General features: G+C 39.2%; 1 long non-coding RNA gene across 2 annotated transcripts in view; it reads right to left on the bottom strand.

Moving 5' to 3' along the window:
* The window catches only part of LOC122838165, a 162,653-nt gene extending 145,378 nt beyond the window's left edge, over nt 1-17,275 (bottom strand). Inside the window, exons 1-2 of one of the 2 annotated variants that reach the window (XR_006371847.1) lie at nt 16,879-17,275; nt 12,286-12,405 (exon numbers count right to left, since the gene is read on the bottom strand). This is a non-coding gene — a long non-coding RNA (uncharacterized LOC122838165). The remainder of the gene's footprint in view (nt 1-12,285; nt 12,406-16,878) is intronic. The other variant, XR_006371848.1, reaches the window with a different exon arrangement.
* Nucleotides 17,276-22,084: the final 4,809 nt, after the last annotated feature.

The following is a 22,084-nucleotide window of genomic DNA, read 5'->3' as shown; positions in this document are numbered from 1 at the left end:
GTTGTCAATTTAAAAGTGATAGAGCTGCATAATCCCCAGACTTGTAATGTGACCCTCCACCCCAAAGCGTCATCCTTGTTTTTAATGAGTGTTTCCCTGACCAGAGGTATACACCCAGAGAGGCCCCGGCTGATCACAATCAGTAGTGCTGCTGTTGCAAAGTCCAGTTTCTTCTGATATTTTATTGTGAGTTTAAACACATTTACCCTCTTTACAAATAGGAAATATGCACTATATGAAGGTATGGTAAGGTAATATTTATAGAGCACATTTTCAGCGACAAGGCAATTCAAAGTGCTTTACACGAGTTAGAAGAAATGCAAACAAAACAACAAATGAAAAACCAAAATTAGTCCACAATTTAGAAACCAACAGGAGTTTCTCTGGATTCTTGTTCTGATAAAACTAAATGTTGGTTGTCCTTGTTTGAATCTATACTTTCTAAGTTTGTTCTAATTTTCTTTTTTTTGTTTGTTTTAAACAGGAGTTTCTCTAGGTCTTGCTCCGATATTAAAAGCTTAATGCTAAATGTTCATCTAAGGTAGTAAGTAGTTTCTCTAGATATCTTAAGGTTGTTCTAATTCCTGTCCTGGTTTGAGTGAAGTATAAACCTAAATATTCCTGTTCCGGGAAACAAATATACTGCAATGCACCTATACTGTGGTCTTTTGTGACATAATTCAATAATTTCATCCTTTAACCAGTACTGACTTCCACCATGTGGTCATTTAAAATTTGCCTTTCAAAGTGACTGAAACAACTGAGAACAAAGAATCCATTGTTGAAGCCATGGTGCCATGCACTCTAAAAATGTTCTCAGGTTGTCTGTCAGTCTACTTAATAGTAGGGAAGAGGTCATTTTTAAGATATTCATTTTTTGTTTCACACCAAAAATGTTTGTTAAAGTCCCATGCAGTTTAGCAAAATCCACATGTTTATGTTTGCAATGGTCAACCATCACACCCAAACAACCACCTGGTACATAGACAGTGATATGGTTGTTATTGATAGAAAGAAAGTTTATTTCAGATTCATGGTACAATTGAAAACAAGCAAAAAAAACCCAACAAAAACATAATAATAGTGTGTCTGGTTATTATTTTTTAATTTTATATATAAAATCAAAAAATTATACATACACATAGACCTTGAATGTAAACAAGAATCGCTTGACACTCAAAACGCGTTTGGTGTGAACGCACCACAACACCTTTGATACAGACCGGATGGATCATGGTTACGTTTAATCAAAACAAACAGATTACTGGACTTCAGCTGTGAAAGGTTTTATCAGGAGCATTGTGCTTAGTTGGCATGATGCCTTGCCGCTTACATTAAACTTTGAATATATATTTTTTACCTACCTCACCATCCTGCTCACTGTTAGCGGCGGTAACAGTGATATGGTAGTTAGACCCCAAGAAAACTTAAAAAGTTCAGAAAACTAATCAACTTGAGAAAAAAAAAAAATCAAGTTTAAACTAAATAAGTACTTAAGCTACATTTATTTTGAAGCAGTTGCTAGGGTTAACACTAATTGTGCCACTGGTGAGCTTGTTGAAACATTTAACATGTTATCAAATAAAAGTCTTACTTTTTCTCCATTTTATTTTTAACATCTTTTTCTGGAGCAGAAAATAAATTACTGTGTAATTACTACATGAAGAAAGGAAAAACACAACTTTCCCTAAACTTATTTCTTGACCCAATTTTTAAAAAAATGCCCAGCATGATTAAGCATTAGACGATAAAGCTCAAGTGGGCATTTTACCATAAAATTGCAGCCAATCCCCCCCCCGCCCCCTCCCATACCCTCTCACAACACCCTCCAAAACCCAGATCAAAAGAGAGAAAAAAGGAGCTGCTCAGTAGTGCCACACATGTGGTGGAGGCTTTAAAAAATTAGCAATGCTCAACTGGAACGGAAGTAGCTTGCAGTGACTGCCACAGCAGCGTTCCTCTAATCATATGTAACCTCTACCTTTGGAACGTAGTGGAGGGAGTTTACAATAAGCTTAACCCCTACTTTTATATTGCACTCAGCAGGTTCTCCCCTCCATGTTGGGTACTTTGAACACTATTTTGTTATTCTGGCTTCACTCGGTTTAATAATCCGCAGTTTCCTGGTTTTGTAGTCCTTTTTTTAAATTCTATCTCACGAGCCTTTGATGTTCTGAGGTAAACACATGGTCTTTGCAGAAGGAATTTGGTGTTTGAGGGGTTGAGTTTTGGTGGAAAAGGCTTAGCATTTCCTGACAGTTTCATTTGTAGCTGTTACTAAAATTAGGGCCTGAAGTATGAAAACTGACTTTTCTGTAAGGTCATGGTTGGTAATTTGCTGGTGGTGAGAAAGCTCCGCTCTAAGTGAGTCGGCAGACATCACACAGCAGAGGCAGTTTGAGAATTTGGCAGCCGGTGTGATGCTGTGCATTCATGTTAGGAACTGTGAGCTGAGGATAAATAAAGCTAGATCTGAATCAGTTCTGCATCAACAGTGTCCTCTGTTCCTGCACCGAGCTGTGTGAGAGACGCACAGCCCTCCACAGCTCAATATTCATCTACGTTTCTCCCATTGGATAGGCACAATATGGCGGGCTTAATTAACTTCTGTCAAAGGTGAAGCAGTCCGCACCATCTGCTGTGAGACAATCACATTTGTATGCTCCCCTGAATAATCTTGTTACTCCATTATGGCAAAGCAGTGTGCGGTGAAAGAGAAGTCGGGGAAGAAAAAGACAAAACCACTCAATTATGGATCACTTTGGAAAGCCAAATTGCCTTGTTACCCTTAAGATATACAATAACTGAGGTTCTGCACCGGCTGGCAGAGACTGGCAGGCAGATATTTTGTATGGTTTTACATTTTAAAAATAGTTGGTAAAAAGAAACAAAATATGAAGAAAAGATGAAGTGAAGTCAAAACTTTACAAACTGTGAATTAGCTCTTTAGCTTAGCATCATTAAGAAGTTATGATGCAACTTCTGCATCGTTAGCAGTTAACAGGTAGTTAGCTTTTCATTCATCACCATTTCTTTTTTCTGCCCAAATGCTACAGAGAATGCTACGAAATAAGCAATTTGATAGTTGTAGAGGCTTTTCTATGCCAATGTTGTTGTGTTTTTAAGTATCCCAACACTGTTAGCCCAACATCGTTCTCATGTTTCATCTATAAAGTCATATAAGGCAGCTAAAGAAATACTCACTTTCCATTTTAAAATAAGACTCTCAGGTTGTCGAGCTGGGAATCACTCGCCAGAAGAAGTACATGATTACAATAACTAAATAGTCTTTATTATGATGAGATTTTTTTTTGTTTTTGCAAGATCACGTTATACCGCTAATGGCTATTACCCATCAGAGCTGCTATGAGAGCTGTTAACCAGACAGGGTACATTTTATATGGTTTGTTTAAAAATGTGATTCTGAATTACATATGATTAATAGTAAATGCAGTACAGACTTTTAAAAGAGTGAATTAGCCTTTTAATTTAGCAACAGTCGGAAGCTACAGTGAAACTTTTATCGATAGCGGCAAACAGTTAGCAAGCCTTTCATTCTGCCACCAAAGAGAAGTGATTTGAAAGACAGAGACAGACAGATAGATACTATCTATGTCCAGTCAATGCAAATTGTCTTCCTTGGATAATTACAAACACATTTGGGCAAGACATTAGGAATTCTTTAATATAACTGAAGGACCACACATCACAATCAAGGGCCTGCTGAACTTGCCCTAAAGCCGGGTCATTATTTGATCTTTGTGCATCTTAATCTGATTATCTCATTGTGGAGGTAAACTTCAGACTCAATCTTGTTAGCAGCTGGCCGAGATGGATTACGATGGCCAGTGAGGTGGAAAATGAACTGAGCAGTTCAGCTTTGGCCTTGCTCTCTTTCAAGATCCTCGCCACCACTACTTCAGCTCCTTCTGCTTTTCTTTCTGCTGGCCCTTCAAACAAGATATTATCCCGCTGGAACCCCCACAACCCTCTTTTCCCCACACCCCCTTTTCTTTATGTCTGACGCTTTAACTAAGTGAGGACAAAGGCAAAAAAAAAAAAAAAAAAATCCTGACCTCTCTTAAACATCAAGATTTTCAGGCACGTTGTGTGACAACGAGACCTTAAAGTGGGTAAACCCCGCAATGGCACAAAAAGACAAATCATACCCTGTCAGGGTGTAAATTCCAAGACTTTTCATTTGGGCCCTTGTAAGGCCGTTTTGACCGAGACATGCAGTTAAACCAACAGGTCGAGAGAGGTACGCATCGCCTCGATTCTCATCTTAAATGAGGAGCGCTGGTTTCTTGCCGTCTTTCTTTCTCTTCCCCCCTTAAATTATGCAAATGCCTCAGATGTGTGGTCCCGCTTAAGACACTCAGTTTTGCTTGTGGTCTTATTGCGGTATTGAGTGCCTTTACAGTGAATGCACACCACAACCCACAGCAGAAAAAGTCCCCCTAAAGGCTGAAAGGAGTTCAAAGCATTCAAAAGACAAAAAGGACTAAGCTGGGATTTTTTTTTTTTTTTTTATGTAGACTGAAAAGAAGAATGAAATATAAGTTCCCCATCGGTGCCTGTTAAGGCAGTAGCAGTCATATTAAAGCATTATGTTAGGACATAAAGGCAGCTTGAAATTCTGCTTGGGCACCATATGCAACCAAAAAAATAAATAAATAAATTAGAATAATTCAGAGAGGCGTGATCTTGCAACACGAACTCCTGAATGCTCTTTTTGACGCACTACTGAGGGAACAAGGAACTCAAAAGAGGTCATATTCGATCAGGTTTTCTGCCTCAATAGGTTATAATCACTCCTAAAGTATTGAGCACTACACAGAGAAGAGAGCTTCTAAGGAGGCTAATCAGCAGGTTTTCTCCCTATTATCGTTTCCCATCTGAGGGTAACGGCGCACAGAAGTACCCCCTTCTATTGATTATCTGGACTGGAATTTAAATATTAATACACTGCCCGGCCCTGCTTGGCACTCTCCCTAGAGCTGGGCTTCATGGCAAAGCACTCATTCCCCAGATTAAACTCCTCTTTTTTTAAAAGCACAATCCTGCTCTCTTTTCAGCTGAAAGGAGGAGGAAAGAAAAAAAAAAAAAAAGAACTTCAAGGGGCAAGTCGAGAGGAAAAAAAAAGGGGGCCAGAGCTCTGTGCTGCTGCAGCGAATTCAAAGACGACACTTTTCCTTCAGGCCCGGGTCTGATGAAGACACAGGAATCACACGGCAAGCATTTAACTGCTGCTGTCTGCGATGAAGATATGGAGACAAAGAAGCTCTGCGCTCTCGTTGGCTGATCAAGACAAAAAAATAATGAAGAAGGGGGATTTAGTGAGCTATATACCCTTTGTTTTGTCTAAATTACATTGAAAAATTAAACCGGGTTATTTTTAAAGTAAAACTGGGGAAAGTAAGCAGAAGTAGATTTCAAGAAGCAGCGCGATGTGATCCCTGCGACGTCGCCGTGTATGTTCCATACGCTACATGCGCCCAAAAACCCTGTGACCCGGAGACGGCGCGCATTTGCCTGCAGGGCCTGGTTTCACACAGAGGGGACAGAAGCGCAATGACATCAATATTGGTGGGGCGACCCGAACACACCAGCTTTGGCCCCACTTGACACGAGAAGACCTGGATCCAAAACAGAAACTGCACCACGCTCATATACAACACTGAGGAAAACATTTGTCCTTCTGAATCACAAATGCTTAAAATCAACAAATAAATTTTAATATTAGAAAAGTGGTTTTATTCAGTAAATAAGTAGCAATCCAAACCAAACCGGTTCCGTAAGTAATCATTTCCTTATTAATCACAATTAACCCTGACTGAGAACATTTTTGGTTCAGCTTCACTGATCTCACATAGGTCTAATTATCTATATATACACACACACACACACACACACATATATATATATATATGTTTTAAAACATTTGGAAGTTCTAAAAGGCCACTAGCGACTCTAAAGTGGCAGGTTGCAAACCAAATTCAAGAGCAGAATTTTTAAATGGTACGGTGAGGGTCTACCATATTCAGGAGGTCGGGGAAAAAAACCCAGAAGAACATCTGAAGCACTGCAGGGCTCACTTGCCTCAGTTGAGGTCAGAGTTCATGATGCAGCAATAAAAGTGGACAAAAAGGACTGGCGTTCTAAAACTAAAACCTCGACTAACAAATCACAAAAGACCCATCTCACATTTGCTCTTTTGGGAATGTAACCTGTGGACACTTTTTGGAGAGAGTCATTTGACATAAAATTATCAAAGCAAATAAAAAAAAAAGAATTATGTAACATCACACCACGAGTCAGATTTGGTGGTGGTATTGTGATTTTCTGCTTTGTTGCTTTAGGACCCCAACTTGCTATAATTGATGGAACCATAAATTCTGCTCTTTTTCTGAAGATCCTGGAGGAAAATGTCCAGCCATTAGTGACTGATCTGAAACTCAATCTCACTTAGAAGCTATGTGGATCACTGTCCACATGGACTGTGATCCAAAGCTATGTGAGAAGCTGTTTCATGACCTCAAACAGACCATTCATTCTCAATACTCTCAAATGTGCCTGAATTTAAACTATTCTCCGAATTAGAGTGGGTAAAAAAATTCTTTAAAGTGCCACAAAGACTCACTATTTGCATCTCCAATGACCAAGTAATTGCCCGATTTGACATTTCGGTTTATTTTGCAAAACTGCAAATGGGAACACTTTTTTTCGCATTCGATAAACAACCTCATGTTACTACAGGAGCAAACCACAAAGCAGAAGACAACATTAATGACTTGTTGTGTGAACAAACTTATTCACGTTGGAGTTTCTTATTTAATGGAAACACCGCAACTGCAAAATTGTGTCCTCCTCCCAGACATTAGCAGAATATTAACAAAGTTTTACGCACATTTGTAACGGAAGTGCAGCTACAGCCAGTCATTATAAGCACTTGACAGAAATTGTTGAAGTTCTTGCTGCTGGTTTTTCACATAACAGGTAAGTTTGAATATACATTTTTCCTCCTGATAAATGAAAACACAACTTGAAAAGTGCAGGCAGTATTTACTCTGTCTGGCATTAAAAGTTGTTTGATTATCTGAAACTTTTAAGTGCGACAATAAAAGCAAAAAACCAGAAAAAAAAAAAAGAAATCGGTAAGGGGGAGGATCATTTTTCTCAGTACAGTGGTTTTTTTTTTTATAAATAAAGGGAAATACAAGTTATGTGAAAGGTTAAGTTGACATTATGTTATAGAGACATATATTAAGGGTGCAGATGATTTATATTATGAGTTAGAGCGATTGGCCAAATCCTGCAGTAATCACTGTAGAGCTGCAGAATAACGAAGTGATCAGCCAGGAGCATAAGGAAAACAATTTAGAAAGATGTCAAGTCTGTGTCTCATATAGAATAATATGTACTATATTATACCATCTTCATTTGCATGCAATATCGTTAAGCTCCCCCAGTCAATCATATCTATTCACTATGAAACTGGTTTCCATGATATATGAATCCATCTCCCACTGCTGGAGATTTATTAAAGCTCTAACAGAAACCGACAAAAAGTTCAGGATAAAATAACTCAGTCCCACAGTGGCTAAACTGGAGGTTTTTATATTTGTATGTGACATAAGTATTTTCTTATGGGGCCACTAGTTTATTTTTTTAAAAGAAAGAGATAAGGAAAAAAAACAGATAAAATGGGTTATGTCCATTGAATTAAAGTTTGCCACACACCAAAATCAGATCTGTCTGTAAAAATCTGAGCACAATGGGGAGAGCAGGACACATGGCACAGAGACTAGGAGCCATTACACTCTTGTAAAAGGTGAAAAATGCACAACTCCAATGAGGAAATCCCAAATTCAACCAACAAAAAATTTTTTACATGAATTCTACAAAAAGTTTACAAAGAGAAAAAAGTAGACTTCAGAAAGCACAGCCACACATCTGGCTGAGGATGTTGTTCACACAAGTAATCACCTCCAACAGCTGAAGGTAGTGATGGTTTGCTAGGGTACTCCTGCTACCTGTGAATTTAAAATACCTGGGATCGGATCACAAAATCCCTAATAAACAGTGTTGCTCCAAGGAGTGAACCCGGTAGAACGCCGCAAGTATCAGAAGATGAGTCATCCACCAGCAAAATGGAATCTGGCAGAAAATGATGCCTTTAGTATGCCTGGTGATAATCCCCTGCAACATCATCTGTAAAAGTTTATTATCTAAGGCTATATGGATATCAGCCGTGACTTTCAGCAGCTGATTCTTTCCCATTATGAATGCTAAAACCCTACAAAGCTTCTCAAACAAATTATTTCTGTGTAAAAGTCTCTGAATCTTGTTGACACTCCAAACTTATTGCATATCTTTATCTTGGCTTTAACCTAATCTCTCTCTCTCTCTCATTCACTCTCTCTTACACACATACAGAATATGGCATAAATCTATTCGTTAGGTGATATATATTTTTTTTTTATCCATCTCCCCTCCCAACTATTCATCCCTTGCACATTGCAAACACCAACCTCATTCCAAGTATTAGCTGAGCGTTCTCTGATTAAACTGTCTCAGAGAGGTGAGGACCTCGTCATACACCTCTGCCACATTTTAATGTGACAGCAAAGGCCATTAATGCAAGAGCACAGAGGTCATTAGCATCGCTCCATGGCGTAGCATAAAGTAATCACCTTCTGAGATCTGTCTCCCGCGACTGCTGTTCTATCTGTCCTCCTCCTTTGGTGATTCTCTTTGCGTGTAAGGTCAGTTAATGATGGTGGACAGAGATATCTGACCAGGGGAGCCGCTCTGGCAGCTGATTATGCTCCGCTCCCGACACTTCTTAATCAGCCTCCGGATGACGAGGCTGACACCGTTAAGGATTTTAAACATTCCCTGCTGCTCATCAAAGATGGCACGATGAGAGCAGGCAGACTGAAGTCTCAGCATAGCATTAGCGTAAAACTATGGCTTTGAATTTTAGACCCGTGTATTTATCTTTCGGCTCGCAGCTACAATCTGGTTTATGGGATATAAGGGTGTAAGCATAGTTACTACACCAATGAACGAAAAAGAAAAAAAACTAACTTTCTGTCGATATGACATGCATGTGAACATCTTTATATCCTGAAATGTCTGTGAGAGTCACAAGTAATGTTGTCATTTACAGTTCATTTCTGTGAAGATCTTACAGTTTTTCACCCAGTTGGGATTTAACTTACATTCATCTATACTCTATTACATTATTGCATTTCTGGTTTGTAAATGCCAGAAATCCCTTTTTTTTTATCATATCAAAAAGTGCTTTTTTGATATGATAAAAGCTAGAAACACTTTTATTATATCAAAATATGATGCTGCATATTTTGATATTGATCTGATACCAAGTGAATACGGTGACGCTATTGCAGATACCGATACTTTTTGACTACACAGACTCTTGACCATTAGGTGTAGTTTTTTTTTTTTTTCTTTAACTTAGTTTGTTCAAACAAGAATACAAGAATAAACTTCAAGAGATGCATTGGAAATTGGACCTTTACTGGAATCAATTCATGTTCAGTTTGATCAGTGACCAGCTAGTTGGGAAGTTAACATTTCTATTTTTTCAGCTCACTGAACCCAATGCAACAGTCTTCTGGGTATACCCAACAGTTTTAGATCCTGTTACCGAGTTAAAAAGACTTGGGATGCATTCCCAGGCGTCAAATAACTCCTCTCAGTAGCCCCTCAATAGCCCCTCTCAGGGTCCGCTTTGATTCAACTCTAGTTCTTTTGCGTGGAAGGTCCGGTTTGTTTGGGAAGGTGTGAATGCATAATGGCGGTACAAAAGGTGAACTCTGGTCCACACAAAAACCTACGTTTCAGTTCAATTAAAGTGAACTCTGGTGCAGTTCGAAAGCCAAGTGGACCGCAGACTGCTTCAAAAGCAGGAAGTGGACTTCAGCTCAGGGAATTCTGGGTAAATCCAACCAAAATAACGCGTGTCTAGCACTAGAAAGCGAAAGGCCCCGTGGCCTTTTACCAAAAACAAATGTTAAATCCTACAACCGCAAAAATCTGACGCCACTCCATTTTTGTTTACATTGCACGAAGAAGGAAGTTGCTTTGAGTGTTTTCTTCTGAGATTTTTATCTTCAGGTAAGTGGGTAAACAGACTCTTCAAAGTATTTGGCATAGTGCAGTGTGAAAGAAACACAAAATGGAACAAATGTTGTAATTTTCGGTCCCCAATGGAGCCGAGTCTACCAGACTATCAGGTGGGAAAACATCCTTAAAGGTAGCTATTCGTCATCCTACTTCTATTAGGACTAATTAATAACTAATCACAACAAGAAAGTTAGAATAGATATTTTATGTGGTAGGACTAAGTTTTAAAAATCTGTATCTCGGCACAGAATATCCATCTCGGAGCACTAAAAGAATCCGTTTCTATATTTCCAATTACCCAAAACCCTTAACTCCTTTTTATTCCCCCTGCAAAAGGTGGCTTGTCATTTATAGGTGTGGTCTGAACACGAAGATGGTGATTGCATCAGAACTGACAAAAAATCACCAGACTTAACATCCAGCGTTCTTTTAAGTTCTTTCAAGAAACCCAGAGCGGCATGTTAACAGTGCCTTTACAGCGAGGAGACCAAACAAAAGGAGACAGCAGTGACAGTTCAAGCACGGATGACAAAGATACAAAAGAGAACATCACACCAAAACTATATATCACCAGAGCTGATGTTTCTCCTTCACACAAATGGCATCCAAGTCATTTTTCTTGGAGATGTGTGAATGATGTTTGCCGTCATCCATCATAAAAAAAAGGACATAATGGAGGCTGGGGGAGTCAGAGAGACTTGGACACTCCAGGGAGCTCATTACCAGACCTATTAATCTGTTATTTGACCCCAGTGAGAGTGTTCTCCAATCTGAAAGCGGTCCATGCTTCCTTAATCCAAAGATAAAAACAAAACCTCTGCTGTGTCTCGGGGATCATCGCTTCAATTCAAACAACAAAGCACAGAAATAACATCAATGCCTCAGATTGGTTTGTTCTCAATGTTGGATAAAAGTGAGTTGATATGGAGTTTTTTTTTCTGTTGTTTTTTTTTTTTCTCCCTTTTTCTCTTCTGACGGCGTTCTTTTGAAAACGATCTCCAAGCGAAAGCTAAATTATTAATATCTAAGAGAAATCTTAATGTCGACGCTGAAACGCAGTGCAAATATAAAACGAAGCACGGGAGACGGAGTGCGAAGAGAATCTCCGCGCCGCCGCGCGGACCTTTGTTATGACCGAGAGTTAGGCTTCCGCTTTAAAAGAAGAGTCCTCTTGCCATTCTTTGTATGCATCCTTCCTTCAGGGCCGATTGTCTCCTTGTTAGTGGTCTGCTGTTGAGCTCAGCACTTTGCCAAGTCAAAAACAATGTCATGCCTCGGAGGCCTGTGTGTGTCTCCCTCTCTCCGTGTCCTTTTCTGCAGCACTCAATTAAATTTTCTTCGCATGGCAGAAAATGAGCGCAGATGTTAACGAGACGGGTCTGAGATCCCGCCATCGTTTTCCCACAAATTGGCCGACACGTGCTCTCTGATTACAAAGTTAAAGTTGTGTTAAAACATCAGTGATTTTTGTGAAGAGTTATCTCTGAGCAGAGGTGGGCACTTGAGGATCCTTCGTACAGCTGCACGCCCACCCCCAAACATCTGCGCTTTCCAAAAATTCACAAAGGCACAGGGAGTCAAAGCGAAGGAAAACAATGGGGTTTTTTTTAAATAAAGATGGCTGTCGGTGTTATGATGTGCAGGTAAAACTGCTGTTAGGCTCCAAATTACCACCTCCAGTCACAGTCTCCTGCTCAGGTGAGAATGTATTGATTGACTGAAGCAAACATTTGTCCAGAATTACTCTAAACTCTGTGTGAGCCAACCGAGGAGAGTGTGGAGGTGTAGATATACAGGCATGGTTTTAAAAGAAAAAAAAGAAAAACTGGGTATGCTTCTTGAATTTTAAACATTTTTTCTGGGAATGATAAAAGAAACCATTTGGTCGATTTCTGAGTCCACAGTTAATATAAGAGGGGGGAGAAGTGCTTAAGTATTCACACCCCTTGAAATATGTCAGTGTGGATCCACGACCAGAGACTTCTATGTGTTTCATTGAAATTTAAGGTGAGAGACCAACACAAAGGAGCAGATAATTGTGATGCAGAAGGAATTTAAAACGATACAAGGTTGTAGTTGTTTTTCTATAAATCTTTGAAAAAAAAAATTGTGACAGGCATTTGTACTCACTTCCAGCAGCAGGAGCATCTTGGTAAGTCTCTACCACCTTTGGACAGCCAGAGGCAGAAATCTTTAGCCATTCTTCTTCGCAGAATCGCTCCAAGCTCAGTCGGACTCAGTGGAAGGAGTCTGTGAACAACAATTTGCCGGTTTAGCACAAACGATCTAATGGATTTACGGTTGGTTTAGACATTGAGTAATTTTAATACGTGAATATACAATATCATATCTTGGATTTGATTCTTTTCACTGTATGTCTGGCCGTGTGTTTAGCACCACAGTCTTTTACAGACTCCAGTTTCTCTTTTTGTTTTTTTTCTTAATTTTTGTTAAGTTTTCTGCTCTTTTCTTAATCCCGTCAACTCTGATTGTCTTCTCTCCGAAGAGACGCATCCCCTCAACATGATGCTGCCACCTCCATGTATCATTAGTGAGTTATTTGTTTATTAAGATCCCTATTAGCTGCATAGAACTACAACTATTCTGACTGGCATCCGACAGAATATTTACAAAAAGGAAAAAAAAAAAAAAAAAAAAGATATTTGAATACTATTATGCAATGCACCAACTAATCATATACGTCACATACAATATTATATCACACATAGATATCATATATACACTGTGCAACATACTCACCTTCACTTTTTTTCCTTCAAACAAAATGAATCTGTATGGAACCTTAATAGTCACGCGTTTCTGGTACATCTGTAAATCTGACACACAAGCTATGGCTGCAAACAGCAGTGATGACAACGCCGCTTCTCTTAGCCCTCTGGGGGTTCATTTTTGCTTCAAAAGAATGAGCTTATTGGACCATACAAAATACAATTTAAGCTTTCAAATGGTGCTAAAAGTAGTTAGCCTACCATGTGAAGCTATTAAAGGCTAAAATAGCATCTAAGTGCTAACCATGTAGCAGCAGCACAGACGTCCCCAATGCCAATGCTTGGGGACATGCTAAAACAATGAATATCTTAGTGTTTGAATTGAACTTGTTCCCCATTTTGTTGTAGTTTGATGGAATTGCAATTAACTATGATTAATTACAGACCCTGCCATTAGCTCCATTAAAAATTTGAAATGGAGTCCAACCACTAATATAATTGCGATACGACATGCATTTGTTTTGCAGTTAAAGAGCCAGATTTGCATTTCTTTTTGGGGGGTTTACAACATTGAAAATCAAACTTTTACAATTTAGCAGATCCACCCGACTTCCACACAGTATTGTACTCAAACCGTTAAAACTGATTGAAAACCTCAGGCAAAGAAAAATAAACAACGTTCACCTTCATCCTATGTGCCACAGGCCTTGTTATTTAGCAAAGAGTTGAATCATACAAACATGATGTACATACTGAAGGAGATTAAAAGAGTTATGATTCAAATGAGCTCATAAGCACATTTATTTCTGTTAATTATGATCATTTTCAGCTTGTAGATAATGAGCACAACATTTGAGATTAGAATATTACACCAACAATAAAACAACGTTTTAATGGAGAGATGTGGGCTTAATGAAAAGTGTTTAATAAATATTGATATTTTCAGGAAGATACTGTCAAGATGACTTTGTTTCAGAGCAGAAGGCAGCATGCTATGCTGAGTTTAGTCTTTTTCAGAGAAGAGGAAGAAGAATTCATGTAACAATATGAATTAACCAAGATAAAAGTGTTTATCAGGCCGTGAAAAGTAAAATATAGATTTTAAAAATGAGAAAAAAAAGTATTTTTTTTTCCAATTCAATTTAGTCAATTCTAAGGGCAATTAGTTGAATTGACTTTATTTATTGGCATCAGAATTCTGAATTCATATTTTTGCATATTGAAAGCAATATTACCCTTTCTGGTTAACAGTGGTGTACACTATTTTAAAGTGTACACCGCTCTGTGTTGCTCTATGATATAAAATCATAATGTTCGTAATGAGTCAAAACAGCTCAGAGGGTCAGAGCACCTTAATGCTGTGACTATTTCAATACAATGAAAGTAAACTGGACAGATCCTATCCTTTGAGTTCTGTATTTATTGGGTTTGAGCTGTGCAGGGGCAGGAAAAAAAAACAAAAACGGACGGTTTCCCGAAGGTCGCAGAAGGGTTCGGCGGAAGGTAGCAGGTTAGGAAAAGCTGACACCGTATGGACATTTCAAACTGCTTCTCTCAGAAACTTCGGGCTTTGATTTCTCCCTCAGATGACTGGAATAAAAAGGACAGTTATACATATTTCAGAGCGCGAGGATTCACAAAGGGACTTAGGAATAAAGAGGTATAAACCTTTGAACTAAACAAAGGTCCATCACCCACATTTCATATCAGATGTGCTTGTGTAGCCCTTGTAAAGATGTGGATGTGGAGGGATTGTAGAGAGGAACCAGCATGGCACGAGCAGACAGCTTGTCTGAGTGATGTCTGCCTGTCCCATGACCCCCATCTTCCTTGTTCCTCTGTCTCTAACCCCCATAGCACTTGTTGGCAGCAGAGGTCCAGGGGAAAAAAAGCCTCCGCAGCGGTGCTACCCATCTGTGGGCCTCTTTGAATTGTGCAGGAGGCTCGTAACAACAGGCTGTATCAGTTGCATTAAGTTGATTAAAGTGGTCGGCGGACGCAGGCACTTGTGCTCTCACAATGCTAGATGAAAGAACAGAGTGGCAGCGGCGGCCCCTCTTCTGGCCGTCAGAGAATCCGCCTTTGCTCTCAGCAGAGGTCAACAAAAGAGCAAATAATACCAGAGTGAAAGCAATCGAAAGCTTCTTTGCCAAATGATCTCTAATTGGGCCTTTCTTCCCCCCGCGGATCCATCCTATGATTTTGGTGACAGTAGACTTACCCACAATTGTACCTCTAAAAGCTTCTCCCGAAAGTGGGCTACTTGAAAGAAGTGACCATTACCTAAACTGCGATGAAAGATTTCTCAGTGCATCTTTTAAAAGCGACAAATAATTGAATTGCATTTAGCAAATAAGCAGGAAAAAAAAATGTTGCGGCCAAAAGGAACAGATAACTTCCATTTGGTGAATTCCAAAGGCCTTAATAAAACTCCTGAATGTGATTAAGACTACACAGCTCTAATTTATTAAAATAATTACAATGGCTGATGTTATTGTCATCTTATGCCTTGTCATCCAATTCACAAGGCAATTCTTTTATGCTGATTTTTTGTCCCAATTTCCCCTTTTCAACAACCTTAAGGACACCCAGATTATCAGGATGGCTTGAGAAATTTTCCTATATGTATATTTTGTGGACTATGTTTAACAAAGAATAAACAATACAAGGATATTTCCAACAGTCTTCCTGGTGCTCTATGGATGTTGTTTTGTCTTCTTTCAGGTGTGACAGTCCAGTAAACTCTGCAAGGTGAGGAAGTGAAGAACAGGTTTTTCAATTAGTTTTGATCGTTTGACGCAGTGGAGTGTGAAAATGAACCACAACCGCTGAAAATCTAATAAATATTGCGATTTTGCTCAATCAAACCAAGTTTGATGGATTACCAGGTATGAAAACATTCTACAACAAAAAAACACCAATCACACACCAAAAAAAAAAAAAAACCTCTTTGCATTGCTTATTCTCTCTTGAAGATAGTCCACAAACTATTCTCACTGTTTCTTCCAAGTCGGCCATGTTTGTTTACTCTGAACTGAAACGTTTGGTTTCCTGTGAATATCGGTGAATGAAGTCTGTTTGTGTTCAGTGTGTTACTCCTGCCATTGACAACAATTACCAACTTGTTCTACTTCAGATTTTTTTATCGTCATGTGTATGGTCTCCGAGGTTTTAAAAATCTGCAAACTATTTTAAAATCTTGCCGTATAAATCATCCAAACTAACAAGCATTCCTCCCCAAATGTCAAGACGTGTCATGGCGGGTGAGCTTTCCTTCTCATTACAAACACCATTTGAGGAACATGCGACACTTGTGCTACATGAATAAAGTGACCATTTCCTAAACTGCGTTGAAATACTTTCTGGTGCATCTTTTAAAAAGCAACAAATAATTGAGTTGTATTTAGCAAGTAAGAAAAAAAAAACAAAGTTGCGGCCAAAAGAAACAAGTGACTTCTATTTGGTGAAAGGGCCTTAAAAAAAACAATCCTGAATGTTATCAAGGCTGCCCTTTGAATGTTTGGTAATTTATTCAAATAATAACACCATCAGATATCATTCTCCCCTTAGCCATCAAAACTAACTACAAGCATTCGTCCCTCTCAAGCAGCTCAAGAGGTGTCATGGCAGCCAAGCTTCCCTTCTCATTACAAACACCATTTGAGGAACATGCCACACTACGCTCGTGGAAAGACGGTAACTGTCACTGTTGGAGAAAAGAAAAAACAAACAAACAAAAGCTCTGAAACTAAGGAGCTGTTGCTGCGTTGATAAAAAAAAAAAAAGAATAAGAAGTAGAAGAAAAAAGAGGCCAGGTGATCAATGCTGTTCTGGATTTTGATAACGCGTTGCTCCTGCCTCAGACAAATGATGGGAATTCTTAAGGAGAAAGAGGCCTGCGATATGCCAAAGACGCTCCAAATTAGCCTTCAAGAACAACTCTCGCTGCGTATATGGAAGCCGCGTGAGTAAATAAAGGGCCAGCATAAATTACCTTTGGATGTCAATCGTGATGGCTCGCCCTGTTTTCTTGTTGTTATCGTGTCGCCTATTCGTCTCGCTGGCGGTTGACATGAAATGAAAGTATTCTCTCTCCAGCACCACCGACGGTACTCAGAGCGCTTTCTGACACTTGAAAACGCTACGGGTTTGTGAAACCACAGCTGGGCCCGCACTGATTGGCTCGCCGCGCCGGCTGCTGCTAAACTTTCGCTGCTTGAGGAGTTGTCTGCGCCGGGACAGGTGGTGTTTATGCAGATGAATGAACACATTACTGTGTGCTCTTCCTTTTGGTTTAAACATTAGCGTTTCAAATGTGACAAATCAGATGTTCATCTCCTGCTATAGCGCAGCCTCTGTGTGTGTGTGTGTGTAGTTCTAGCTGCTCGAAGACCTTTTGTATTCCCCAAGGTGTTGACGTGCGCGCGCGCGTCCGTGATGCGTGAAGGACGTACACAGACTCGGGCTGACGAATTCTTTGAATGGCAACATACAGGCATATCGCGGCGACACTTAGTTGTTTATTAGTTAATATTCCACATACGCCATACCTGATATTACAGTTCACAACCCACTGTAACCAGAGGCTTCCTGTGCTGTGTGGCAGCTAGAATGACAAGGCTGAAACGGTTTTCCGAGCAGGAGCTGACTGAAGACGTCGCTGGTGGCTCTTGAAGCGGATACAGAAAACACACTGCAATTATCTCCCTGTTGTTATTCCACGCAGGTCCGGCTGTAATTGGGCCTCTGCCCATTTATTGTAATTGAGAAGGTGACTGCTGTGATATTACATCACCTATGATAAAAGTCACAGGCTTCATCATTGAAAGTTGGAATAGGACGTTCATTCTCCCCAAGGCAGTCAGCCAGGGGCGCCACAAAGGGGGGGGTGAGGAGGAGGAGGTCAGTAACAGTCAGTATCATACTGCCTAAAAAAATAACAAAATCCACTTCTCAAAAAAGGAAAGAAGTGTAAATTTGTAACCCAGTTTCTCCTTGAGAGGTGGCTACACTGCAAAAACACAAAACCTTTCCAAGTATTTTTTTTTGTCTAGTTTCTTGTGCAAAAATAAAAATAAGATGAAACTAAATCACAAGTATGATTTCAGCATGATATAAGAGTCTCTTTTAGGTCAATAGTACCTTAACATTAATAAAGAAAAGAAAAGTACTCACTCCAAAGACAGACTTTTTTCCATTTATGTGGAACAAAATGCCTGCATGTTCTAAAATTGTATATGTTTCTTTGCCTCAAAATATTGTAAGACCATCCATCCCACACCTGTACATCTTGCTGTTTAGGGAAAACTGAGTTCTGTTTATTCATCATAAAAATAATAGTAGTATTTCAAACTTTTTTTGAAGGGGATTATGAGGTAGGTTTGAAGAATTTTTTCCAAGGTTGAGCAATTTAAAGTGTTTCAGATTTCCTCTGTTATTCTCTATTTTCCTCACCTAAAAAGTATTAAATACTGGTGCAGATGGCAGCAACTATTTCCTTTAAGCAAGAAGGTCCTGGGTTCAAATCCCAGCATGAGGGTCTTTCTGCATGGAGTTTGCATGTTCTTCCCATGCATGTGTCTGTTCTCTCTGGGTACAGACACATGAAAATACCTGAAAATAATGGATGGATGTTTCTAGCTAAGGTTAGAGTACGACAAAGATAACCTGATTTGCATCTGTCTGCAACTGCGGAAAACCAAAACAAGTATCACCAACATTCATCATAAAAAACAAAAACCTTCCAGAAGGGTTTCAAAGCTCTAGTCTAAAGCCAATTGACATTTTATGGACAATGCTTAAAAATAATTTTTGTGCCAGAAAATTGTTTCCAATTTAAAATTTGTATTTAATCAAGGACATCACAGTAAACAATGCTACTTTATAAAAGCAACCATTGTTTGTTTGTTTTTTTGTTTTTGTTTTTTTACAAAGGTTTTCTAGCCACAGAATAATTTTCAAATCCAATCCTTGGTTGGGTCTTTATTAAGATTTTAAAAATATCCAGCCAATACGAGGCTAGAGGCTTTTTGATGATTGCAGAGGTCCAGACGCTGCTCACTGAGGGACATTTAACCAAATTTTAGTGGGAAAAATCTACAAGAAATTCAAAATTGGGCATCCAATGTTTTCAATTTTTCTTAATTGCAGTTCGGTGATGACCACTGTGGAACAAACTGTTCAAAATGATCACTAATAACCCAAAATATGAGCTCATTTGAGCAACTTTTTTACTGCAACTGTATGAAAACGGCATTAAAATGATCAAGCTGGTAGAAAACCATTTAGTTCAGCATTTTCCAAAATATTGATTACTTTTTTTTTCAGCAGAGGAATGGATGAAAGCCCTGCTTGATGAGAATTAAAAGATTAGACGGGACATTTATAGACTGAGGCCACGACTTTATGAAATGTTTGCTCCACTTGCAGCGAGCGGCTTTGTTTCGGCGACACTTTGTGCTTTTGGGTGAGGCACTAAAGTCCCTATTGTTTAAGTCAACTTGACCTGACCTAGCTGGTTAAGCTGGGGCATTGTGAACAGCAAATCGCTTCAACTAGGGGGGTAGCTGCTTTGTGTGGCTACGGGGAAAATAACCTTCCAAAAAGCCTCTACCCTTAGTTAATGCAGAGAAAGCAGGCCAGTTTTGTCCCTGGAATAGCGCTGTTTAAATCCAGCTGCCTGTGGAAAACACAGATATTGTTTCACGCGCCGTCCTGATGCGCTTTCTGATCCGATCCCCCTTTATTCATCTTGCAGCTCTTTTAGCGTTTTTAACTGAGTGTGCACATGTGTAGCAATTTGTATGGTCGCTTCGCTTTTGCAGAAGCTCCCATACTCACTGAACTTTTCCTAGTAGTAGTTCCACTGGCAATTTTTCTTTTTTCACTTGCAACTGGAAAAAATGTTTTGCTATAAGAGGAATTATCTGCCGGTGCAACTAGACATTTATAATCTATTTTCAAGAATTATTTACTTCAAAAAAGCTTGTATATCTTGCTGAAAAGTTACACGTAAGTTAGTTTTGTCTCATTTCAATTGTACTAAGATATTTGGTCTATTATACTTTGTAAGATGTTGTGTTTTTGCAGTGTTGAGCCCACTTGCGTGCCATTTAATTTCAGAATAAATTCATGTGTTCTCAAAAGTTGGTTAGAGAACATGAGTGAATAAATTAACATCAAATGAAACCAACAGTTGGCATTTTTGCCTAAGTGTGAGATGCTATTTGTGGCAGGAAACCTAATTCACACACCATGCTTTCCCTACAAAGGTGGTGATGGCAGCATCATGCTGTGGGGAAGACATCTCCCTGGGATAGGAAGACTAATATAATTCATAGAAAGATGAAAGTTCTCCATTCAGTCTGATGTGCCATGCTGGTAGAGATCTTTCCCTGAAAGATTGGAAGTTAAATATAAAAGGTTCACCACACTTCTCATTATTGTTAAAACTGAATCATCTTCCATCTGCATAAAAACTGACTTTGTCTTGGTCTCTCACAATTAAAAATACTGAGATTTGTGGTTGACATATAAGAAGGAACTTAAAGTATAGGTAGTTTTCTAAGGCCCCTGGGGATCAATCTACAGTTAAAACCATATATTTACATACACAGAATAAAAACACACATTCACATTTTTTCCTCACTGTCTGATATTAACTCGGACAAAACGTCTATTGATTTAGCTCAGTTGTAATCACCAAAATTATTTGCTAAATGCCAGAAAACTTTGCAAGGATATTTTATAGAATTTGTTTTGTATTCTGTATGTAAACTTCTGGTTTCTATTCTATGCTTTCTTGCTAGACACACAGACACATACAAATGGAGCCGTCTGCTTATGTTCTGTCTTGATTTCATGCACATTTTGTTATATGGGAGCTTGAGATTCATATCCAAACGCAGCAAAAGAAGCATAGCAGCCAGGAGGCATGAGGGCTCACATTCAGACAGCGAATGAAGTGAAGAAGAAGACAAAGTTAAAGGACGTTAGAAACGTTTTTATATGAGTGAAAAGGTTCTGTAGAACCCCAGCTGAGTTTAACAACTTCCACTGCAGATGGAATGCACTGAGCGAGCCAGACAGTGTTTGGCACAGACCCCCAAACACAGGCTGGCCCTCGGCAGGCCGCTGCAGGCGCGTCTCAGGTACTGCTGTGAGTCCTTCTCCTTGAACCATGCGCCACTCTCACCGCCTCTCTTCACCAGGCTGATTGGGAGATGGCCCTGATTTCAAATGTAATTAACTGTGCCACAACACAACCTCGAGCAAGCACTCGTTGTCGCTTCATTCCTGCGACTCCAAACAAAAGCAAACAGTGCGATGGAAATGAGGTTAAAGGCATCACACTCAATTTACCGAACACCGGAACTGGATCCGGCTCCGTTTCTTTGTGTGCTGCGTTAAACTGCCATCAGACACCCGGAGAATCTCAATCAGGCTGGAGTGCTACCTTCATTCTGCTGCAACACACCAGATGCCTTTCCATTAACTGTATAATTGTGAAAATTGAAATTAAATCTGTTTAATGGAAATGCACCAATTTTGAAAAAAACCCTAAGATGAGGTGGTTTTTGGGCCATGTTGAAATAGATGCATTTCACAAAACTGCTTTTTTCACATCACAGAAGTCACGTGATCAACAACCAGATGTTACTACTGGAAAAAACTACAAAGTGGAAAAAGTAGTTGGAAGATAATAGTTTTTTTTTTTTTTTCTTTTTTGGGGGGGGTGGTATCTAAGATATTAGATCTTCTGTAAAATCTAATATGACAATTTCACTTCTTTGTAGGCGGGGCTTGTTGCTCGAACACTTGAATAAGACACCAATGTCTCCACTGATTGGCTGATGGATGAATTCATAGATGAATTATGAATATATCTCATGTAACTGTTGACATCCGTCACTGCCATAATTTTTAATGACTTATCACGTCAACCAGATTTTAATTTAATTTCTTATTTCAAGGAAACGTCCCACTTGCAAAATGAGACGTTTCCAATATTTTTTCCATATTAGCAGAATATGCACAAAAGATTTGTGCATATTTGCAATGGAAACGCAGCTACCGTTAATCTTTAAAATAGGCAAATTAAACTGGATAAATAACTTATTTCTGCTTTCAGAAAGCGTTGCCAGGGCCTCCTGGGATGCCTCTGTATGACTCTATTCCTTTGTGTCTGATGTACGTGTGCT

This window comes from Gambusia affinis, linkage group LG10, assembly GCF_019740435.1.
Source record: "Gambusia affinis linkage group LG10, SWU_Gaff_1.0, whole genome shotgun sequence".
Classification (NCBI taxonomy): domain Eukaryota; kingdom Metazoa; phylum Chordata; class Actinopteri; order Cyprinodontiformes; family Poeciliidae; genus Gambusia; species Gambusia affinis.
Note: the sequence above shows the minus strand (reverse complement) of the source record. Positions and strands in the feature narration are given on the sequence as shown.